Below are 25,747 nucleotides of genomic sequence, written 5' to 3'. Positions count from 1 at the left end.
GCTGTAGAAGGGTGCTGTGGCAGACTGTGTCGAAGGCTGCGGAGAGGTCGAGGAGGATGAGGGCGACTGTGTCTCCATTGTCCAGTAGAGTTCGAATGTCGTCTGTTGCTGCGATGAGGGCGGTCTCCGTGCTGTGTTTTGCTCGGAAGCCAGACTGTGAGGAGTCGAGGGATTTGTTGGCTTCGAGGAAGGCGGCGAGCTGGTAGTTGACAGCTTTCTCGATGACTTTGGCCGGGAATGGAAGGAGCGAGATGGGACGGTAGTTTTTGAGTTCGGTGGGGTCCGCTGTGGGTTTTTTCAGAAGGGCGCTGAGTTCAGCGTGTTTCCAGCTTTCCGGGAAGGTGGCGGAGTTGAGGGAGCAGTTGATGGCGTCTCGGAGGTGCGGTGCTATGATGGAGTCTGCTTTGTTGAAGATGTGGTGAGGGCATGGGTCTGTGGGGGATCCTGAGTGGATAGAGTTCATCAGGCGGATGGTGTCCTCAGTGGAGATAGGCTTCCAGTCGTCGAGGATGTTCAGGGGGGGTGGGGGTCCTGAAGGGGGTTGGGAGGGTTGGTCTACGGGTTGGTTGTCGAAGCTGTTGTGGATGTCTGCAATTTTGTTGTGGAAGAATGAGGCTAGGGAGTCGCAGAGGGCTTGAGAGGGGGTGATGTCGTTAGAGTTGGCCGAGGGATTGGTAAATTCCTTGACGATGTTGAAAAGTTCCTTGCTGTTGTGGGCGTTGCTATCTAGTCGGACCTTGAAGGCAGTTTTCTTGGCCTTTCGGATCAGTTGGTGGTGTATGCGGGTGGCGTTTTTGAAGGCGTCCTTGGTGCTGGTGGTTGGGTCTTTTTTCCAGGCCTTCTCAATGGAACGGCAGAGTTTCTTGGATTTCTTAAGATCATCGTTGAACCAGGAGGCCTTCTTGCTGCCAAGTTTGATTTGTCTTTTTTTCAGTGGTGCTAGGATGTTGGCGCTGTTGGATAACCATAGTGTGAGGTTGGTGGCGGCTTGGTCGGGGTTTGAGGAGTGGGCTGGGGGGTTTAGAAGAAGAGATGAGGAGATCTGGTTGATGGTGATTTTGTTCCAGTTTCTTTGCAGAGTTGGTTGGGGGTGGTTGTTGGGTTTGGGCTTGTTGTAGGTAAAGTGAACGCAGCTGTGGTCGGTCCAGAGGAGAGCCGTAGTGTGTCTGAAGGAGACATGATTGCTGGAGGTGAAGATTGGGTCGAGTGTGTGACCTGCGATGTGGGTGGGGGAAGTGACCAGTTGTTTAAGTCCGAGGTTGGCGAGGTTGTCCAGAAGGGTGGTGGAGTTGTGGTCGTTGTTCTTTTCAAGGTGAAAATTGAGGTCTCCCAGAAGGATGTAATCTTTGGAGGGGAGCGCGTGTGGAGTGATGAAGTCCGTGATGTCCTCACTAAATTGTGCGCGGGGTCCTGGGGGTCTGTAAAGGAGGGTGCCTCTGAGTGTGGTCTTGGGGTCGATGTGGATCTGGAAGTGAAGGTGTTCAGAGTTGCCGAGATTGACATCAGAGCTGGTTGAGATGTGGATGGATTTCTTATGGACGATAGCGATTCCTCCTCCTGTGTGGCCTGTGCGGTCCTTGCGTATGATCTTATAATCTTCTGGGATGGCAATGGTGATGTCTGGGGCGGAGGAGGCGTTCATCCATGTTTCTGTTAGGAAGGCGACGTCCGGAGAGATGGTGTCTAGTAGATTCCATAGGTCAATGGCGTGCCTGTGGACCGAGCGGGTGTTGAGCAAGATGCAATGTAGGTGGTTGGGGTCGGGAATCTGTGGTGTGATCGTAGCGGAGTTGTTGTCGGTGCCGATGAATTTGCAGGAGTTGCATGAGAAAGGTCCATGGGTGTGTCCAGGAACGGCTTGGACGCAGTTGGGGGAGCGGCCGGGGTTGAGGGCTAGGAGGGTGGTGGCATCGTAGGTAATGCGGGTGGGGTGGGCATGACAAGGGCCAGGGGGACTGGCGCTGGGCGCGGTCCAGGCGCGGACGGGCGTAGACGGGCTTACCTTTGGCGCACCTTCGGCGCGAATGGGGCGCGATCGCTGCGCGTGAACGCTGCGCGCGGGAGCAACTGTCATATATGGATGGTGGAGGGGGAGGGGCGAGGGCGGCTCAGCTGGGAGGCGGGGCGGGCTACAGAGGACGACAACAACAAACAAAAAGGAGGCGGAGGGGGGAGCACAGCGGAGCGCTTGGGGCAAACGCGCAAACACAGTGAAAGCAACAATTTGAAATGAGCAAAGTGCAAATAAAGCAAAGCGGCAACCAGGCAGACAGCAGGCAATAATAATTAGGCAGTTTTAGATAGCAATGCAGCACAACGATACCGAATGTCTCAAAGGGACACTGGGGAGCGACCACTCAGCCATCTTGGGGGTATTCTGACACCAGCACTCTAGTGCTAGGGCGATTACTGCCCCTCGCACTATAAATTCCTGGTGTCTGCTTGCGCTCTTCTTGACACACATCGCCGCTCCCCTGCCTCATCGGGAGTCGGCTGTACACCGACCACATTTACCACTCTGCCTCTGATTTTAGGACCCATATCGTCGGAACTAATGCAAAATCTTTTAAATTCTTTTAAATTCTTCTAATTACTCTGGGCAGTTCGTGCACTTTGTGACTTACATTTTTGTGTAGTTCTTTAGACTGAGAGCCGATCTAGGGCTCCGGTCGGCGTTTTGCTTGCTTCCCCAGCACGACTTCGGAAGCGCCATCTTGGGGGTATTCTGACACCAGAGCTCTAGTGCTAGGGCGATTACTGCCCCTCGCACTATAAATTCCTGGTGTCTGCTTGCGCTCTTCTTGACACACATCGCCGCTCCCCTGCCTCATCGGGAGTTAGGCTGTACACCGACCACATTTACCACTCTGCCTCTTATTTTACGACCCATATCGTCGGAACTAATGCAAAATCTTTTAAATTCTTCTAATTACTCTGGGCAGTTCGTGGACTTTGTGACTTACATTTTTGTGTAGTTCTTTAGACTGAGAGCTGATCTAGGGCTCCGGTCGGCGTTTTGCTTGCCTCCCCAGCGCGACTTCGGAAGCGCCATCTTGGGGGTATTCTGACACCAGCACTCTAGTGCTAGGGCGATTACTGCCCCTCGCACTATAAATTCCTGGTGTCTGCTTGCGCTCTTCTTGACACACATCGCCGCTCCCCTGCCTCATCGGGAGTCGGCTGTACACCGACCACATTTACCACTCTGCCTCTGATTTTAGGACCCATATCTTCGGAACTAATGCAAAATCTTTTAAATTCTTTTAAATTCTTCTAATTACTCTGGGCAGTTCGTGCACTTTGTGACTTACATTTTTGTGTAGTTCTTTAGACTGAGAGCCGATCTAGGGCTCCGGTCGGCGTTTTGCTTGCCTCCCCAGCGCGACTTCGGAAGCGCCATCTTGGGGGTATTCTGACACCAGAGCTCTAGTGCTAGGGCGATTACTGCCCCTCGCACTATAAATTCCTGGTGTCTGCTTGCGCTCTTCTTGACACACATCGCCGCTCCCCTGCCTCATCGGGAGTTAGGCTGTACACTGACCACATTTACCACTCTGCCTCTGATTTTAGGACCCATATCGTCGGAACTAATGCAAAATCTTTTAAATTCTTCTAATTACTCTGGGCAGTTCGTGCACTTTGTGACTTACATTTTTGTGTAGTTCTTTAGACTGAGAGCCGATCTAGGGCTCCGGTCGGCGTTTTGCTTGCCTCCCCAGCGCGACTTCGGAAGCGCCATCTTGGGGGTATTCTGACACCAGCGCTCTAGTGCTAGGGCGATTACTGCCCCTCGCACTATAAATTCCTTGTGTCTGCTTGCGCTCTTCTTGACACACATCGCCGCTCCCTTGCCTCATCGGGAGTTAGGCTGTACACCGACCACATTTACCACTCTGCCTCTGATTTTAGGACCCATATCGTCGGAACTAATGCAAAATCTTTTAAATTCTTTTAAATTCTTCTAATTACTCTGGGCAGTTCCTGTACTTTGTGACTTACATGAGAGCCGATCTAGGGCTCCGGTCGGCGTTTTGCTTGCCTCCCCAGCGCGACTTCGGAAGCGCCATCTTGGGGGTATTCTGACACCAGCGCTCTAGTACTAGGGCGATTACAGCCCCTCGAGCTCCATAAAATGGCAGTACTCTACCACCCGCGCAGCGGGCGCGCCGATGGCGCGCCGGAGGCGCGCCAGAGGCAAGCCCGTCTGGGCCCGTCCGGGCCAGTACGGACCTATGGCCAGCCACGCTGCTCGACTCAGGCCACTTAGTGAAGAAATATGCTAAGGAGGAGCTCATCCGTATGCAACGAGTTGACCCACGACACTGTCTTCACGAAGTCATGTCAGATGAACTATTTTCACTGTGTGAACTCTGACACCATAGGGGCCATACCATCTCACGGGGAGCATCCGCAAGGGACCCGCTTGCTTTGGCATTAGTCAATTGTAGATCTCTGCCTAAACACTTGTTACAGATCCACCACGCAATCCAAGACAATAATTTTGACATTATGTTTCTTACTGAAACATGGCTGTCGGCCACTTCTGAGTTCGACATTGTCAATGCCCTCCCGGATGGCTATCTCATCCAGTGCCTCCATAGACCGCAAGGGAAAGGGGGTGGTCTGGCGATTATCTACAGGGAGAAATTTACTTGTAGGGTAGACAAGGGCTTCATACTGAATTCCGAAAGCCTGCACTTTAGGATACAACTCTCCCCAAACAGCTCACTCTCGGGTATGCTTGTCCACCGTCCGCTTGGGGCAATAAAATTATTTACCAGCTCCCTCCTGGAGACTGTGTTGGCGCTGGCAGCCTCCTCTTCCAATTTCCTGCTGCTCGGAGACCTGAATCTACACTTTGATATGCAGGAGGACAAAGTAGCTTCAGATCTTAGATTGGAACTGAAGGCAGGCAAGCTTACATTGCATAACTCCAATCCTACCCATGTTAAGGGCCATCTGTTGGACCCAGTGTTTTCCAACATCCCTCAACTTCGGCCTTTACCCCCCCACTCCCCCTCCCCTGGTCGGATCATTTTCTGGTCCCTTTTGAGCTTTACTTTGCCACAGACCCTAGTCCCTCACCTCCCACGTCCTCATTTACCTCCTCAAGGCTATGGTCCCAACTGTCAACGAACGACCTTGCCTCGGTACTTGAACTTTCGACCCCCCCCTCCTAAGAGTGATCCCTGGAGGCCGATGCCAACTTCCATGACTGGCTATGCGGCGCGCTTGATGCCATTCTCCCCATGAAAATGGTGAAGAAGAAAAACGGCGGCCCCAAGTCCTCATGGTATACTCCTGAATTAAGGACTTTGAGGAAAAAATGCAAAAAGCTGGAGCGTGAATGGCGGAGGAACTGGGCGGTAAATTCCAAATCAGACTACCGGGAAGCCATGAGAGCCTATAAAGCGGCCCGCAATCTGACCAAAGCAACCTTCCTTGAGGAAAGAATCAAAACTTCCTCAAACTCCTCGAGAGAGAGACGTACAAGATCGTCAAGGAGCTGCTTAAAGTCCCTACCCCATCGGCGCCACCAGAGGGGTGCAAAGATAAATGCAACCAACTAGCCCACTACTTTGACACCAAGATCAGTAACATCCTGGCTAGTCTTGCCCAGAGTACCCACAATTGGGACTCAGCTGCACCTGACACTACGCCGGATAGGACCGTGTTTAACAGCTTTACGCCCATCTCGCGGGAAATTTTCTGTGCCCTCAAGAGTGGCTCGCCTACCGACCGAGTGAAGTAGTGTGGCTCACTGGTTAGAGGCGGCAGACCCGAGAGCAGAGGACAGCCCGGGACCAGGGTTCGATTCCCGGCGCGGCAGGTTTCTGGACCAGGGTCAGCGGACTCGATAATTCTCTCGCCTCGGTGCCCACTCTGATCAGTGATCACACTCGGCAACTCTGGGCATTAGCTTGCCTCATCTTCACTAACGGCCCCACCAGACTGCCGGGGATGCCTGGTCTCACCCTGGAGATACCCATTAAGGGACCATCTCTCAGGGAAGCCAGGAAGGGTTTCGCAGCGGTCGAAGCGCCTTGGGACCCTACGGGTAAGTAGTGCGCTATATAAATGCCAATACATTTACATTTACATTTACCGACCCCATGCCAATTCACGTTCTCAAGCGGTTCACAAACACCATCGCCGGCCCCGCTTAATTCATCTCTCAATCAGGGTACAGTACCACCTAGTTGGAAGAAGGCAATGGTTAAGGCACTATTAAAGAAGCTGGGCCTTGTCCCCGCAGATTTGTCAAACTATCGTCCAATCTCACTTCTGAAAGGTCTCAGTAAGATTGCTGAGAAACATGCTAACCGGCAACTATCACTCTACCTGGAGTCAAATGACCTTTTGCGTCGGACGCAAACGGGTTTTGGCCGGTTCAGGGAACTGACTCAGCCCTAATTGCCATGGTGGAGGAAGCCAGATGCATCTTGGATTCAGGGGGATCCGCTGCTGTGGTCCTCCTGGATCTAAGCACTGCATTTGACACAGTGGATCATGGGATCCTGATCCACCGTCTGGCCAAGATAGGAGTGAGGGACGTAGCACTCAAATGGTTTACATCCTACTTGAGTGAGTGGGAATACCAGGTCTGTGAAGGCAATACTAGATCTTTGCCTATCCCCCTTCAGTGTGGAGTTCCGCAGGGCTCATCACTGAGCCCTACGCTTTTAAACGTTTACATGGCCCCACTGGAGGACGTGGTTTCACCCTTCGGGGTGAAAATAGTGACCTATGCAGACGACACCCAACTGATCGTCTCGCTGTCGCTCCTAGAAAGCCATGGGGAAAAGTTTGCCTCTTGTCTCTCTGGCATCATGTCTTGGATGTCAGACTCTCGTCTCAAACTTAATGGCACCAAGACGGAGCTGATGCTCCTTGGCAACATGTACACCTCGCTCCCAAAACCTATGTGGCCCCCCTGCCTGGGTGCCCCCCCTGACCCAAAGGATCTTATAAAAAGTTTGGGGGTCTGGCTGGAACCGGATTTGTCAATGGGAACACAGGCCAAGAGAGTTGCAGGGACTTGTTATGGCTTGCTCCGGTCAGTGCGGAAAATTATTCTGCTTCTTCCACCCAACTCAAGGAAGCTCCTGGTGCAGGGCCTGATCCATTCCAGGCTCGATTATAGTAACGCCTTATTTCTTGCTGCACCAGAATCGACCCTCAACACGCTTCAGAGAGCGCAGAATTCGGCCGCTAGGCTACTCACCGGAACTCCAAAAAGAGCTTCGGCCAAACCCGCCCTTAAGGCCCTTCACTGGTTGCCGATTCGGGAAAGAGTGAAGTTCAAATCCCTGTGCATAGTGTTCAGATCACTTCAGGGCACAGGCCCACCCATCTTGAAGGACCTGATCCGCCCCTACAAGCCACCATGCTCCCTTCGCTCTGATCACGGTAAGTTGGTGGCAATTCCCAGAGCGAAGAAAGCAAGGTCCGGCGGCCGTCGGTTCTCCATAAATGCTGGGCAGTTGTGGAATGCCCTTCCTGTTGAGCTCCGCAAGGAGCCCAGCCTTGGGAAATTCCGCAAGACCTTGAAAACCCACCTCTTCCCTCTTGACACCGAATTTTCCTGGTGCACACGGCTGTGGTTTTGTGTTTCATTTTAGCGCTGGGACGCTCTAGGGCAGCCATGCGCTCTATAAATACATTTTCATTTCATTTCATTTCATTTCATTACCGTGTCCTTATTCTTGTTCATTCACACTGAAATAAAGAAATGCACCATCGCAGCCCTGTATAATTGCACACGACCACACTTGTGTAGATGGCTATTTTGTTGGTGAGTCCATGTACACCGATGTCACACACATTACATATGTTCACATGAACATTACATATGTTCACAGGCCATGCTCATTGAATGCTGCCCAGTCATGCATACAGTGATTCTATACACAGACAAAGGTAGATATGTGTAATATGTAGTGGCCAGGCGTGCATAGAACTGGAGATGTGTGCAAGCCACTGAGGGAGTTCAGTGCAGTCATCCTGCATGTGTGTAAGATTATCGGGGACCCTGTACGCCCTCATATATGCATGCAATCACGTCTGTTTGGCCCATGCAGAGTGCCCTTGTGAGGTGTACCCTTGTTTGGGATGGAAGTAGATTACAATTGGTAATGAGTCTGTGTCTTGTTACTGTACTGATACATGTTGGTCCATGACACTGTCTCACTGATCATTTCCCCTTCTCTTCTCCCATGCCTGCAGCTCAAGGTACACCAGCGTAAGGCCGTGTGGAGGGCCATTGCAGCAAAGGTGCGAGCCCTGGGGGTATCCAACCGATGACGCTCCCATTGCCACAAGAGGTGGGATGACAACAGCCGGCTGGCTAACAATGTGGCAGATATTACATTGGGGCTGCTACCACACACTGGGCGTTTGGCATGTCGCAACATGACACCAATAATGGGCCACATATTGGCAGTGACTCATCCTGAGCTGGATGCACGTCTGAAGGAGCACCGGCAGCAAGGCAGGGTGAGTATTTGGGGAGGGTGACTTTGCCTGGGAGCGGTTGCATGTGTACAGGGCCTGTGGCAGCGGTGGCGCATGTGATGTTCGTAGGGTGGTACTGTGCTGTGTCATGTGAGTGGCTGCTGGGATGGGTGCCAATGTCATGCATTGGCCCAAACTGCCCTTACAAGGGTGAGCCTCCCTGCTGTGCTTTCCCATTGCCAGATGTGTTAGCATCTATATGGTCATTCAGCATTGCGATGGTGTGGGGAATCTATTACGGGGTGAACAGCCGTGTCCACTATCTGACTGTGACTGCATGTATGCCTACTTTGCAAGCACCATGATCAGTGAGGCACACACATCAGACAAGAATGTGCCCCAGAGTACCACATGGTCTTTATTATGGCCTACTTGCCAATGTGGACTGCCATGTCCTAATAGGTGTGTGTTTTTTTTCCCTCCTGTTCCCTCAAGGTCTGTCAGTGGTAATAAGTGGTGTACCCACATCATGTCCCTAGGTGTGTGCAGAGCAAGTTGTGTGTCTGGTACACTTCATACACGGGCAGGGTGTTGTGCGGTGTGGCCTCAACATGGCAGATATTCAAGATTACAGGCACTGCTGTGGTCTATGTAGCATGTAGTTGCAATGTGATTGCAGGGTGTGGTGGTCACCATGTAGATTTGGGCATCTCCTTGACTGCATTGATTGGTTTGCTTTGTCCTGATGATGACACTAACACAACCCTGCATCTCTCACTCATGCAGAATCAACAAAGGACACGGAGGAACAGGAGCTGGAATCCAGTGGTGGCGAGGGTAGCACTACAGCTGTACCGGAGGCCAGTGACGCAGAGCCCACCAGCGCATCTTAGGGGGACCGTAGTATGCAGGAGAAATCCTTGCTTGAGACACAGAGTACAACATCATCTGATGCCAGCGGGGATGCATCCATGTTGGAAGGAACAGAGAATGGAGACTCTGCATCATCTACTACCACACAGCGGCCAGTGCCCACCCTCCCATCCACTTCCTCTGGTGCTGCCTGTGTCCGTGTCAGTAAGAGAGGACGAGTTAGATTCACACCGGGCACCGCTGAGCCTGCACCTGTCCCCCCTGCTGCCCTCAGTGCTGAGTCTGTAGAGCTCCTGCGCCAGCTTTGTGTGGGCCAGACAGCCCTGCTCGATGACTTCAGTGACCATGACAAATCATTAGGCCAGGTGGTTGCCTACATGGAGGGCATACACTCTTACATGGGTTCCCAGTCACCATACAACACAAGAAGCACCCAGCAGGAGCAACCCAAGCGGTCCTGCCCACAGGCACCATTCCCACAGAAGAGCAGAACCTGTCCAGAATGCAAAGACAAGAACCTGTCAGGGAAGAGCAAGGCAGAAAAAGCAAGGAAGCAGGCATCAGGCTCCCATCCCTCAGAGGCATCACCAGCCAAGGACTCTCCAGGCCCTTAAACTTCACGCAGAGCTAGGCGTGCAGTGTCTATGCCCACTGAATGGGGTGTTGTCTGGCAAGGGTACACCTAGGAAGGGCTCAGGGCCACATTCCCATGCCACATCAACTCCAATTCCAAGCCCAGTGAAGCAGGTGAAGGAGGGCACTGTAGGGGCTACCCCTGACAAACAGGCAAAGAAGGGCACTCTAGGGGCTACCCCTGACAAACAGGAAAAGGAGGGCACTGTAGGGGGACACCTGGCAAACAGGGGAAGGTGGTCCAGAGGCGTAGCCAGACAAAGCGTGCCACAGGATCCAGCACGTCACCAGAGGGAGTGCCAGTGTCTGCACCTGAAGCGGATCTGTTGGTGTGTGTGCCTGTTGTGTCCCAACCAGTTCCCATTAACCCCAGTACAGGAAAGCCATTTCGCATTCCAAAGAAGTGGAAAGGCACCCCTCCAACCTCTCCCACCCACACTGTGTCACATGTCTGCATGACTCCCCCTCCACGGGTTACTACACCACCTGGTCCAAATAGCCCTCCAGCTTACAAAGCCACTGATAGCCCTACATCACCTGGGCCTCTGTCTCCCCAGTCAAGTGGTCCCACTGTCCCGCACACACAGCCAGATCCAAGTCCGCCTGACAGCCAAGAGTGAGTGTTAGTCCCCCTCATATACCTGTCTCTTATACAGGTGTGGTAGTCCTGCCCATTGATTACAACCTGGGTGTGTTGCTGGCCATGGAAGGGTACAGTCAAACACATTCACTGTGCAGCTGCTCATGTCCTGACTCTGCACTTTGCCATGCCCACTGGACTTCCTGTTCTGGCCTTGCCTGTGCAGCTTATCATGTCTTGACTCTGCACTTCTCCCTGGCCACTGGGCTTGTCATTCACTGCTGTTCTGGCCTTGCCTGTGCAGCTTCTCATGTCCTGACTCTGCACTTCTCTCTGGCCACTGGCCTTGTCATTCACTGCTGTTCTGGCCTTGCCTTTGCAGCTGCTCATGTCCTGACTCTGCACTTTGCCATGCCCACTGGCCTTCCTGTTCTGGCCTTGCCTGTGCAGCTTCTCATTTCCTGACTCTGCACTTCTCCCTGGCCACTGGCCTTGTCATTCACTGCTGTTCTGGCCTTGCCTGTGCAGCTTCTCATATCCTGACTCTGCACTTCTCCCTGGCCACTGGCCCTGTTGCTCTGCTGTGTTGGACTCTCCCCTGTGCAGCCTCTCATGTACTTGCTGTGCCACCTTCCCTGGACACTGTCCCTGTTGCTCTGCTGTGTTGGACTCTCTCTGCAGCCTCTCATGTACTTGCTGTGCCACCTGCCCTGGACACAGGCCCTGTTGCTCGGCTGTGTTGTACTCTCACCTGTGCCATGGACATTGGCCCTGTTGCTCTGCTGTGTTGGCCTCTCCCCTGTGCAGCCTCTCATGTACTTGCCGTGCCACCTGTCCTGGACACTGGCCCAGTTGCTCTGCTGTGTTGTACTCTCCCCTGTGCAGCCTCTTATGTACTAGCTCTGCCACCTGCCCCGGACACTGGCCCTGTTGCTCTGCTGTGTTGTACTCTCCCCTCTGCAGCCTCTCATGTACCTGCTGCGCCATCTGCCCTGGACACTGGCCTTCCTGTTTGGAGTGTGCTGTGCAGATTATCTTACATATGATCAGCATTTTGTGCCTTGCTCTTGTCTATGGTTGTTCTACTGTCACATCTGTTCAATATGTGAATAAAGACAGTTACTCCTGTCTGTTTTGTCAGTGTCCTTGCTGATTAAAGTTATTTTGGTGTGTGCATTTGGTTGCATGTGCCCCATGCTCTATGTGTCACTTAAACATTGCCAAGATCTTTTACCGCATCACATTTTTAAACAGGGGTGACAGGGTCTTCAGGCCATTGAGACAATGATACTAGTGTTATCCGTGATGGCTAAGCATGGGCGAATTTTGTGAATTCGCGATCCGCGAATTTGCGAATTCGCGATCCGCAAAATTCGCGAATTTGTGCGAATTTGCGGATTTTTGTTTTTTTGCGTGTTCGCAGGATTTTTTGTGTGTTCGCAGGGATTTTTGCGTGTTCGCGGGGCTTTTTGCGTCTTCGCGAGCCGCTTGCATAGCGAAGTTACCCATGCAGTCGTTTATGGGAGGGGGAGAGAGAGATAGATAGATAGATAGACAGATAGATAGATAGATAGATAGATAGATAGATAGATAGATAGATAGATAGATAGATAGATAGATAGATAGAAAGAGAGAGAAAGAGAGGGAAAGAGAGAGGGAGAGAGAGAATGAGAGAAAGAAAGAGAGGCCGGATCTCTGAAGGGCCAGATTCTTGAGTTGCCCCTACAGAACAGCAAGTCAGAGGGAAATCCCTGGAGTGTGCTAATTGACTTCACATACCAATATGGATACACTTATACATTTAAATGGCAGAAACCTATAGTTTACTGTGCTATAGGGAATACATAATAATTTCCACAGAGAAATAAAGTCGTTTACAATCTATTTTTAATAAAAACCGTACATCTGAACAACCTAAAATACAAGGCAATTAAAATTTCAAAGAAATATTCTTTGAAAAGTAAAAAATACTTGAAATCAATATCTCTCATGCAAAATTAGACAATACAGCAGTTAAAATATCAGGACAATGGAAAAACATATATACGACATTTCAGCAGTTCATAAACGATCAACAATGAAATAGAAAATAAACACTACAAAGTGACGAACCCCTAGTATGACTGTGGCTTCTAGATGTCTTTGCCACTATTGATCTGTAGATCCACGGGCCTATTATTACATTAGCTTTTGTAGACAACTGTGACAGTAATACATGTACATCCAGTGTTTACTGAACCCTAGTTGGATTCTTTATATCTGAGAAATGCGTCAACGCGTTTCGGTGCAGTACATTTGATTCTGTGGCACCTTCTTCAGGACTTCTTTGGTAGGGGTTTCTTGGTTTTTACTTTCTCTGTAAGTATATGGGGAGAAAAGTAAGGAGTCATTTTCTTTTCCTTTGGGTTCCCGACTATTCTTCATTCAAGTCATTTCTATTATCTATCACCTAGATATATACTTATTATGGTCTCTCATTAACATATACAGGACAATATCCAGGCATGTACATAGCTGTCCATTGGGTGTTTCAGAATAGTTCATGCTGTACATATGCTATGTTTAGTCCGTTATTATAATATACTACTCGGCGCCCTTGTTTATTCAAATCATTACCTGCCCTCCGAGTCCATTTCAATGTGGAAACCATTACAACGGGGAGTGGTGGCTCATATGGGAGAAATAAAGTGACTGGTGCACAGTTCTCACACTCATACTTTTACATATAGAATATTCTCACCCCCACTGACTGTGGCAGAGGATCCAAGCTGGGGCCTGTGTAGCGTTTCAATGGATTTCTGCAGTCTTTTGCTACTACGACCTGATAGAAAATATCAGAATAATAGGGGACATTATTACTGGTTGGTGATATGTGGGTTTAAACCAATGTTTGTAGGGGTTAGTTCTATATTCTAGTTACCTTTCTCTTTTTAAAGAAGCTCCTCGAATTGGGATGTCTTTTTTCGTCTTTTCAGTCCTTTAGGCACTTTTAACTTGTATATCTATATAAACAAAGTACATTTATATTTATTTTATTATTTTCCTCTTTCTAATTGAGGGCTAATCATGTGATCTTGTCCAACAGGTATCTTACCTTATAGCATTTTAAAACTTTCCTTGAACGGGCATAGGATAACAGGATTCCTCCCAGGAACTGGATATGTTCTAATGGAACCAAAGTAAGTATTAAGAGATGTTTCAATAGTTGCCCAGTTAGAATATTATTTTGTTCATTATACGCTATTTTACGTGGGGTTGACCCTTGTTTAGACTTTTTTTCTCTATATGGAGGCATGTATTTATCACTCATTTAGATGTGATCCTTCATCCTACTATATATTTAGCACTACGTGTGTTTAGCACTGTAGCGAAGTACATGGGGGATGATAGGTTGTAGCGGCGGTGATTCTGTCCTGCGCTAAGTCCCTCCCCACTTTTTTTACTTGCTTGTTTTCAAATAAACTCACATATATACAGGCTAGACTAGGCGCACAGGTCGCGCCCATGCTGGTCCCTTTCCTCTGGATGTATAGGTCCTTTTTGAACAAGAAAATATTGTTGAGAAGTACCATGGAGACACATTTCACAATAAATTCTTTGTTTCCCCCCACAATTTCGGTCTCTTCCAGGAGGTTCTTGACTGCTACAATTGTATCTTTCTGCGGTATATTTGTGTAGAGTGACTCTACGTCAAGAGTCACCATGAGTTCATTGTCCTCATCAAACTGTGTCCCTTCCACCTTGGCTATCATATCCGCAGTGTCGCGGATATATGATTTTTGTTTTTCCGCCAAAGGTTTGAGGAACCTGTCTGCGTACTGACTCAGAGGTTCAAGTAGTGAGTCAATAGACGCTACTATCGGTCTCAGGGGGGATTATCGAGGCTTTTATGGACTTTAGGTAGTCCATAGAGGGCCGGAGTTTTGGGGTTTGTATTATTTAGAAATTTCCACTCTTCTTCAGTGATGTCTCCCTCTTCTAAGGTTTTTTGGAGCAGCATTTCTACATCTTTTTTTAGTTTGTTAAGTCTGGTTTGGGGAACTCTAGAGTAGTGTTGTTCATTAGACAAGAGGATCATTACTCTTTGATCATAATCATTTGTGTCAAATACTACTACTCCTCCCCCTATGTCCGCAGGCTTTATTGTTATACTGGTGTCTTTGGACAAGGAATTGATGGCCTCTCTCTGTTCTTTACTAATGTTGTGTTCTTGAAAATGTTTTTTCTCTAATAACAAACCTATCTCCAATTTCACAATGGATTCAAAGATCTCCAAATTTTTGTCAACCATGCCTAGGCTGGGGGTGAAGGTGGACTTAGTTCGTAGACCCGAGTCTGTTGGTGGTTCTCTATTCGGTCTATTCTCAAAAAACCTGCGCAGTCGGATTTTACGGAAAAATGCTCTAAGATCTTTCTCTAGCTGAAATTTGTTTATGCCTGTTGTGGGCACAAAGTTAAAGCCCATCCCCAATACCTGTTTTTCTGTATTTGTTAGCGCTCTATGGGATAGATTTATGATTGGTGTTTTTTCTAGCGCCAGTATATTTTGTTCCTGGTCCGCTTGTATTCCTGAGGGGCCGGGGTTTGTTGGTAATCCTGATCCTGCTCTCTTGGGGCAGGTCTCTTGGAGTATTGTAAACAACAAAGGTACCAGAGGGTCTCAAGAAGTGTGCCCAGAGGAAAAGAGAAGCCAAACCATCCCTGACCTCTATAGAGATGCGTCACAGAGGGCTCTCAACAGGATGAGGAAAATACCCATCAGTCACCAAACGGTTCCGCCCTTCATCATTTGGGATTTTATCCGTACCACCCGTCTGAGAAGATCGGTGCCACATTCAGAGGTCAACCCGGTGGTAAGGGGGTCCCTCAACAAATACCGGCAATGTCATTGTGGTATGCCTCTCGGTGTTGTGAGTGGCCAAAGATGTGACTGGGGTGTGCAGTGTTGGGAAGTGTGTGGAAGTGAAGAAACCAAGAAAGGGGTGTATTAAAATTGGTTCAGAAAGAGCACAAAACAAACTTTATTCTCTGTGTGCCTAACTTACCAATATTAAAAAAGGTTACCTAGGGCTGTCTAATTATGTAGACCGCCTAGGGTGGGCGTGGTCGACTAGTTTCTGCAAATAAGGGACTACTGCGTCCTTGCATTCATCAGGACCAAGAATATGAATAAAACTACTGCACCATGTGGAATGAGTGAAGTGAAAACTAACACCTGGAAAACAAATAGCAAGTGCATATGGTCACCTGATTGCTCCGGGTGCCTCTTACAATCTGTGATGATCACTAAGAGAAGAGAAAAAAGTTAGGAATAGCGATCACTCTCCTGTGGGCTGTGCAAAATGTCCATTTAATATAAATTAGACAAAACATCACACTCAGGGTATTGATGTACAGATACTCACAATGAGTATGGTCCGTTATTACTACATTTGGAAAGAGAATTCATGAGCCAAATGGTATTTTGTGCTTACCTAGATCTGTAAGGTAGGCTGGCCTCACCCCACCTGGCAGCGGCTCAGGGGAAGATGAAGCACCGCTCTAGAAAACATGTCAATCACATGTTGTACACAGTGAGCACAAGCAGAACTCTACACACCTCCTAAAACATAACACAAGTCAATGGTCTCAGTTAGTTAAACTAAATCTCTTATGCAGTAGCGGTGCGGCGACCGATCCATCAGAACTGAGGGACTGTCAGTTTAAAAAAGCACAGCGTGATTGTGGAGTCCCCAAAAGCATGTTACAAAAGGGACATTGCACGACCTAATGCTGATAATGCATGGTGTCGGTATATTCAAATGAACATACCCCTTGACAGCGCTACCTAAATCTCCTCGCTGAGCAGAGTATCCTTATGTTAAAAATAGCGCAGCGCCAAGGTCAAGGTCCTTCCTACCTCTCCGTCGGTACTCCTGGGCCGGCGTCCTGGCCGTCTGGGGAGGTACCGGGAGGTAGGAGCGAGGCTGATTATAAGCCTCGCTCTCATTGGACGCGCTGCCACGTGGGACGCGTCAGCGCTGTATACCATTGGTTCTGGGCGGAACACGCCCACGTTCTGATTGGTAGAGCGTCCAACTGCCGAAAATGCTCATTGGTCGATCGGCCAATGCATCGTCAAGGAGACGACAATCATAACAAAAGAGGGGCTTTACGCGAGAGAGGAGTCATGAGGCTAAACCACTCTACGGGAGGTTGGACAATCTTTAAGAAAGGATATATAGCAAGAAACGCTAAGCCAAGAGTTTTCAATTCAAGAGGATAAACCAAAGGTAATCATCTTGTGGGCAAAAAGCCTGTTAACATTATTCTAATTTCACCCCCTCCTGATTGTACCTTATAATATGTAGTGAATGTAGAAGAGCCACTTAAATCATGTAGGGACAACACAGCCATATAAGGTCAGATGGACTTGACGTGAGGGCCACAGAGCTGAGTCCTATTTCAACATTTACATACAGAGACAGGCAACCAATATGGCCCATCTACAGTTATGATGAGTGTAGTAACTCCTACCGGCATGTAGAGTGTTGATGTAGAGACAGACGTCTATTCTCGAACAAGCAAGAACAGATGATGTTACCATGGTGGTCTTATGAGTAAAGTGTGCGTAAACCGAGCGTAGCTAATTACTAGCAAGCCCTCTTGACCAACCTAGCAATATCAACAACGGGGGGGAGTGTACAACACAAGGCTGGATAAACAGTCAGATAAAAGACCCTGCTGTTCTCTATTGTTGGTTCAAAAAATAGACCATGGGATCTCATCATTCAGCCCATCCCTGTGAGTATTCAATTTGAGTACCCATCTTTGCTCTTTCAACAGCAGATATTTGGTCACATCTGCTGTATGTTTTGGGATGAAAGGTTATTCCAGAACAGTCCATCGGAAATCAGAGGCTAGATGTTTTGCCTCTAGGAAGTGGGCAGTTAGTCTGGTGGCTTGTCTGGCACACCTGATGGTACTCTTGTGCTCAGATATCCGTATGCGGACCTTACGTGTGGTCATGCCCACATATTTGAGGCTACAGGGGCAGGTGATGAGGTAGATTACATGGTCACTATTACAGTTGGTAAATTTTAATTGCTTCCATGGTCTAACAGTACCAATGTCGATCTCCAAAGACTTAGTTGTTTGTGCACAGACCTGGCAGTTGCCACAGGGATGATGTCCCTGGACAGGAGGAAGATTCCACAGTGATCCAACCGCTCTAGGTGGATCTTCACGAGGCCTAGTGTGCACCAGTTTGTCCCTAAGATTAGGGCCCCTCTTGAATGAAACCAAGGGGCGGGGAAGAGTTAGGTGTCCAGAGTTTAATATAGGCCAGTGTTCCTTGATGCTCTTTTGGATGCTATTTGAAAGATTACCAAAGGTCTGGACAAACATCAGGCGATCCAGTTCAGGTTTCGGAGATCTGGGTTCCAGCAGGGCTTCGCGATTGTTATTCATTGCCCTTTTCATGGACCTGTGGACCAGTCTAGGAGGGTATTTACGGGCCACCAGCTGCTTACTTAAATCCTCGGAGTGTTTCTTAAAGGCTGTTCTCGTCGAGCAGTTCCTTTGGACCCGCAAGAATTGGCTGAAGGGTAAGCTCTCCTTCAGTGCTCTCGGATGGTTGCTGTCAAATAACAATAATGAGTTCCTTGCTGTGGGCTTCCTGTATAGCTCGGACTGTAGGCCCCCTGGACCAGCCGTTATCAATAGGTCAAGGAAGGCTAACTGTTGTTGACCGATTTCAATGGTGAATTTCAGATGGTTATTTCTGGTGTTTAACCAACCCAGGAATTCTAAGCAACTATCCCTCGACCCTCTACACACAACAAAGACGTCATTGATATACCTCTTCCATGTTTTGAGGTTATCGATAAATGGATTCACATTGTTTAACACATGACTTTGTTCGAACAAGTGTACATATAGATTCGCCAAGCTGGGGGCGTAAACGCTCCCCATGCTGGTCCCAGATGTTTGGAGATATACCTGTTCTTCGAATTGAAAAAGTTTTGTTTCATGGCCAGAGTGGCACAGGCCATTATGAATTGGACGGGGGTGATGCTGTTAAATTCCCTGGACTCCAAAAGTTGGTGCACAACGTCCAATGTCTCATCCTGGGGGATAGAGGTGTAAAGTGCCTCTACATCAAATGAGACTAAGAGGTCACTGTCTGTGTCAAATTCGATGCTGGGTAGTAGTCTTAGCAAATCGGTGGTATCCTTGAGATAGGTGGGCATCTCCTGCACCATCGGTCGTAGAAAGTGATCCACAAAGGTGGAGAGGGGTTCCAGGACTGATCCTATCCCAGAGATAATCGGGCGTCCTGGGGGTGGTCGTTGTTCTTTGTGAACTTTAGGTAAGGTATAGAAATACAGCATCTTAGGGTGTTCTGTGCAGAGATACATAGCTTCAGCAGGTGTGATCCATCCCTCAGAAGATGCTTCTTCAACCATTGTTTTAATGGTCCGTTTCAATTCCTCCGTGGGGTCATGGTTCACTGGGGAGTAGGAGTGTCTCATGTTGAGTTGTCTGAGGCACTCAGCTCGATAGACATCAGTATCCAGAATCACAATAGAGCCGCCCTTGTCGGCTGGCTTTATTGTTAAATCTTCGTTGTCAGTAAGAGATTTTAGTGCCAAATGATGTGATTTAGGCATATTCTGGAAAGTTCTGTGTTGGATGCTGAAGAGGTCATCCATCTCTTTCTCCAGTGCCTGTTCATAGGCTAGGACCTGAGGTGGCATAAGATGAGTAGGTGGAGTAAAGGTGGATTTACATCTCAGTCCAGTATTGACATCTTCCTCATCCTGTGTAGAGGTTTCTTTGCTGGCAAAAAAGAAATGGAGTCTGATCTTCCTCAAAAATCTGGCTACTTCCAGACGGGTTTCAAATTCATCATTATGATGAGTAGGCACAAAGCCAAGTCCCTTATTCAGGGCTTCCTCCTCTACTGGAGTAAGGGTGTGTCTGCTCAGGTTCATGACTATACTGGAGCTGCACTGCTCTGTCCGGCCTCCTTGCTCTTGGACGAGTTGCTCCTCAGCGTCCTCCCTTCTGTGGACGTTGATGGGGGGCTGAAATGAACCTGAGGCTGTGTGTTCCCTCTCCTTCTGCCCCGAGGTCTGCCCCGGCCAAACCCTAAAAAAGGTTGCCCATTAAAGTTGTTTGTTGGGAAAGTACCAGGGAAGTTGGTCATATTTTGTCCCATTGGTTGTTGAAACGGACCCGGTTGTTGCGGGGGAAAGAAAGGCTGCATGCATGGACAAAATATGACCAACTTCCCTGGTACTTTCCCAACAAACAACTTTAATGGGCAACCTTTTTTAGGGTTTGGCCCGGGCAGACCTCGGGGCAGAAGGAGAGGGAACACACAGCCTCAGGTTCATTTTAGCCCCCCATCAACGTCCACAGAAGGGAGGACGCTGAGGAGCAACTCGTCCAAGAGCAAGGAGGCCGGACAGAGCAGTGCAGCTGCAGTATAGTCATGAACCTGAGCAGACACACCCTTACTCCAGTAGAGGATGAAACCCTGAATAAGGGACTTGGCTTTGTGCCTACTCATCATAATGATGAATTTGAAACCCGTCTGGAAGTAGCCAGATTCTTGAGGAAGATCAGACTCCATTTCTTTTTCGCCAGCAAAGAAACCTCTACACAGGATGAGGAAGATGTCAATACTGGACTGAGATGTAAATCCACCTTTACTCCACCTACTCATCTTATGCCACCTCAGGTCCTAGCCTATGAACAGGCACTGGAGAAAGAGATGGATGACCTCTTCAGCATCCAACACAGAACTTTCCAGAATATGCCTAAATCACATCATTTGGCACTAAAATCTCTTACTGACAACAAAGATTTAACAATAAAGCCAGCCGACAAGGGCGGCTCTATTGTGATTCTGGATACTGATGTCTATCGAGCTGAGTGCCTCAGACAACTCAACATGAGACACTCCTACTCCCCAGTGAACCATGACCCCACGGAGGAATTGAAACGGACTATTAAAACAATGGTTGAAGAAGCATCTTCTGAGGGATGGATCACACCTGCTGAAGCTATGTATCTCTGCACAGAACACCCTAAGATGCCGTATTTCTATACCTTACCTAAAGTTCACAAAGAACAACGACCACCCCCAGGACGCCCGATTATCTCGGGGATAGGATCAGTCCTGGAACCCCTCTCCACCTTTGTGGATCACTTTCTACGACCGATGGTGCAGGAGATGCCCACCTATCTCAAGGATACCACCGATTTGCTAAGACTACTACCCAGCATCGAATTTGACACAGACAGTGACCTCTTAGTCTCATTTGATGTAGAGGCACTTTACACCTCCATCCCCCAGGATGAGACATTGGACGTTGTGCACCAACTTTTGGAGTCCAGGGAATTTAACAGCATCACCCCCGTCCAATTCATAATGGCCTGTGCCACTCTGGCCATGAAACAAAACTTTTTTCAATTCGAAGAACAGGTATATCTCCAAACATCTGGGACCAGCATGGGGAGCGTTTACGCCCCCAGCTTGGCGAATCTATATGTACACTCGTTCGAACAAAGTCATGTGTTAAACAATGTGAATCCATTTATCGATAACCTCAAAACATGGAAGAGGTATATCGATGACGTCTTTGTTGTGTGGAGAGGGTCGAGGGATAGTTGCTTAGAATTCCTGGGTTGGTTAAACACCAGAAATAACCATCTGAAATTCACCATTGAAATCGGTCAACAACAGTTAGCCTTCCTTGACCTATTGATAACGGCTGGTCCAGGGGGCCTACAATCCGAGCTATACAGGAAGCCCACAGCAAGGAACTCATTATTGTTATTTGACAGCAACCATCCGAGAGCACTGAAGGAGAGCTTACCCTTCAGCCAATTCTTGCGGGTCCAAAGGAACTGCTCGACGAGAACAGCCTTTAAGAAACACTCCGAGGATTTAAGTAAGCAGCTGGTGGCCCGTAAATACCCTCCTAGACTGGTCCACAGGTCCATGAAAAGGGCAATGAATAACAATCGCGAAGCCCTGCTGGAACCCAGATCTCCGAAACCTGAACTGGATCGCCTGACGTTTGTCCAGACCTTTGGTAATCTTTCAAATAGCATCCAAAAGAGCATCAAGAAACACTGGCCTATATTAAACTCTGGACACCTAACTCTTCCCCGCCCCTTGGTTTCATTCAAGAGGGGCCCTAATCTTAGGGACAAACTGGTGCACACTAGGCCTCGTGAAGATCCACCTAGAGCGGTTGGATCACTGTGGAATCTTCCTCCTGTCCAGGGACATCATCCCTGTGGCAACTGCCAGGTCTGTGCACAAAGAACTAAGTCTTTGGAGATCGACATTGGTACTGGTAGACCATGGAAGCAATAAAAATTTACCAACTGTAATAGTGACCATGTAATCTACCTCATCACCTGCCCCTGTAGCCTCAAATATTTGGGCATGACCACACGTAAGGTCCGCATACGGATATCTGAGCACAAGAGTGCCATCAGGTGTGCCAGACAAGCCACCAGACTAACTGCCCACTTCCTAGAGGCAAAACATCTAGCCTCTGATTTCCGATGGACTGTTCTGGAACAACCTTTCATCCCAAAACATACAGCAGATGTGACCAAATATCTGCTGTTGAAAGAGCAAAGATGGGTACTCAAATTGAATACTCACAGGGATGGGCTGAATGATGAGATCCCATGGTCTATTTTTTGAACCGACAATAGAGAACAGCAGGGTCTTTTATCTGACTGTTTATCCAGCCTTGTGTTGTACACTCCCCCCGTTGTTGATTTTGCTAGGTTGGTCAAGAGGGCTTGCTAGTAATTAGCTACGCTCGGTTTACGCACACTTTACTCATAAGACCACCATGGTAACATCATCTGTTCTTGCTTGTTCGAGAATAGACGTCTGTCTCTACATCAACACTCTACATGCCGGTAGGAGTTACTACACTCATCATAACTGTAGATGGGCCATATTGGTTGCCTGTCTCTGTATGTAAATGTTGAAATAGGACTCAGCTCTGTGGCCCTCACGTCAAGTCCATCTGACCTTATATGGCTGTGTTGTCCCTACATGATTTAAGTGGCTCTTCTACATTCACTACATATTATAAGGTACAATCAGGAGGGGGTGAAATTAGAATATTGTTAACAGGCTTTTTGCCCACAAGATGATTACCTTTGGTTTATCCTCTTGAATTGAAAACTCTTGGCTTAGCGTTTCTTGCTATATATCCTTTCTTAAAGATTGTCCAACCTCCCGTAGAGTGGTTTAGCCTCATGACTCCTCTCTCGCGTAAAGCCCCTCTTTTGTTATGATTGTCGTCTCCTTGACGATGCATTGGCCGATTGACCAATGAGCATTTTCGGCAGTCGGACGCTCTACCAATCAGAACGTGGGCGTGTTCCGCCCAGAACCAATGGTATACAGCGCTGACGCGTCCCACGTGGCAGCGCGTCCAATGAGAGCGAGGCTTATAATCAGCCTCGCTCCTACCTCCCGGTACCTCCCCAGACGGCCAGGACGCCGGCCCAGGAGTACCGACGGAGAGGTAGGAAGGACCTTGACCTTGGCGCTGCGCTATTTTTAACATAAGGATACTCTGCTCAGCGAGGAGATTTAGGTAGCGCTGTCAAGGGGTATGTTCATTTGAATATACCGACACCATGCATTATCGGCATTAGGTCGTGCAATGTCCCTTTTGTAACATGCTTTTGGGGACTCCACAATCACGCTGTGCTTTTTTAAACTGACAGTCCCTCAGTTCTGATGGATCGGTCGCCGCACCGCTACTGCATAAGAGATTTAGTTTAACTAACTGAGACCATTGACTTGTGTTATGTTTTAGGAGGTGTGTAGAGTTCTGCTTGTGCTCACTGTGTACAACATGTGATTGACATGTTTTCTAGAGCGGTGCTTCATCTTCCCCTGAGCCGCTGCCAGGTGGGGTGAGGCCAGCCTACCTTACAGATCTAGGTAAGCACAAAATACCATTTGGCTCATGAATTCTCTTTCCAAATGTAGTAATAACGGACCATACTCATTGTGTGTATCTGTACATCAATACCCTGAGTGTGATGTTTTGTCTAATTTATATTAAATGGACATTTTGCACAGCCCACAGGAGAGTGATCGCTATTCCTAACTTTTTTCTCTTCTCTTAGTGATCATCACAGATTGTAAGAGGCACCCGGAGCAATCAGGTGACCATATGCACTTGCTATTTGTTTTCCAGGTGTTAGTTTTCACTTCACTCATTCCACATGGTGCAGTAGTTTTATTCATATTCTTGGTCCTGATGAATGCAAGGACGCAGTAGTCCCTTATTTGCAGAAACTAGTCGACCACGCCCACCCTAGGCGGTCTACATAATTAGACAGCCCTAGGTAACCTTTTTTAATATTGGTAAGTTTGGCACACAGAGAATAAAGTTTGTTTTGTGCTCTTTCTGAACCAATTTTAATACACCCCTTTCTTGGTTTCTTCACTTCCACACACTTCCCAACACTGCACACCCCAGTCACATCTTTGGCCACTCACAACACCGAGAGGCATACCACAATGACATTGCCGGTATTTGTTGAGGGACCCCCTTACCACCGGGTTGACCTCTGAATGTGGCACCGATCTTCTCAGACGGGTGGTACGGATAAAATCCCAAATGATGAAGAGCGGATCCGTTTGGTGACTGATGGGTATTTTCCTCATCCTGTTGAGAGCCCTCTGTGACGCATCTCTGTAGAGGTCAGGGATGGTTTGGCTTCTCTTTTCCTCTGGGCACACTTCTTGAGACCCTCTGGTACCTTTGTTGTTTACATGTTTCGGTGGGGAGAGTATCCAGAGCATGGTCTTTAAACTTCCCCTAGGTCCCCCCTACCATAGTTTTTTGTTGCTCTTGGAGTATTGACCTCTCCCTCGGCCCCGGAAGTTCCCTCGACTTCTCTGTGGGCGTTGGTCTAAAAAAGGGGTTTCATACTCCCTATTCAGTCCAGCATATTCTTCATCTTCTCTACACTGTTCTTCCTCCTCCATACTACTTTCTGATGTTCCTGAGAAGTGTACGTGTCTGGGTCTCCTAGGCTGGAACCTCGTCTGAAATCTCGGTTTTGGGCCCTCATTTCTATTGTTTTCTGATTTTTCCGTGTAGTAGTCTTTTCTTAGGAATGGGTATACTACTTCCTGACTGAATTTATTTATGTCCTTTCTCAGTTTTTGAGTTTTACGATTGGTTAGATATTCGCAATATCCTGTCATATCTCGATTGATCTCCTCAAGTCTCTTTTTGGCATCCTCCACTACATTGTTGTCTAGTAGTATCTTTTCTAGTTCCTCCATCTCTTTTATTTCTATGAGGACAGTGGTCTGGGCAGTTTCAATAATGAGCAGCATGAGGTCTCTACTGCATCTATTGCAGATAAATGTCCATGTTTCCAGGAACTTTTGATTATCTACGAAGAGCCCTGGTTCGTTACGGATTTGCAGCCTTATTGGTATCTTTCCTGCCCTTACATACTGTGTCATAAATTCAGCGTGCAGTTCTGTCCTAATGATTTTCTTTTTTAAATTAATTAGTTGATTCCACTTCTCCCCTCCAGTCGGGATGACTGTGATGTTACTGCTACCTCTATTGGAGCTCAATATTTTGTTAAGTTGATCTTCACTAAAGCCAAAGGTCTTTAGTGTGTCCATTTTATGATTGGAAGAGGACTATTGGGTTTTATTTAGGTAGGGAAAACTGTAATAGTCAACACGAAAAACCTAGTCTCTCCAGCACAAGGCCGTACTTAACAGATTTCAAAAGAGAGGGTACCCCACTTTCACCAGGGAACAGGGTAAAACGACAGCAAGTCAGAGGGAAATCCCTGGAGTGTGCTAATTGACTTCACATACCAATATGGATACACTTATACATTTAAATGGCAGAAACCTATAGTTTACTGTGCTATAGGGAATACATAATAATTTCCACAGAGAAATAAAGTCGTTTACAATCTATTTTTAATAAAAACCGTACATCTGAACAACTTAAAATACAAGGCAATTAAAATTTCAAAGAAATATTCTTTGAAAAGTAAAAAATACTTGAAATCAATATCTCTCATGCAAAATTAGACAATACAGCAGTTAAAATTTCAGGACAATGGAAAAACATATATACGACATTTCAGCAGTTCATAAACGATCAACAATGAAATAGAAAATAA

This window comes from Lissotriton vulgaris, chromosome 5 (assembly GCF_964263255.1).
Source record: "Lissotriton vulgaris chromosome 5, aLisVul1.2, whole genome shotgun sequence".
In the NCBI taxonomy this organism is placed as follows: Eukaryota; Metazoa; Chordata; class Amphibia; order Caudata; family Salamandridae; genus Lissotriton; species Lissotriton vulgaris.
The sequence above is the reverse complement of the archived record's forward strand: the minus strand, read 5'-3'. Positions refer to the sequence as shown.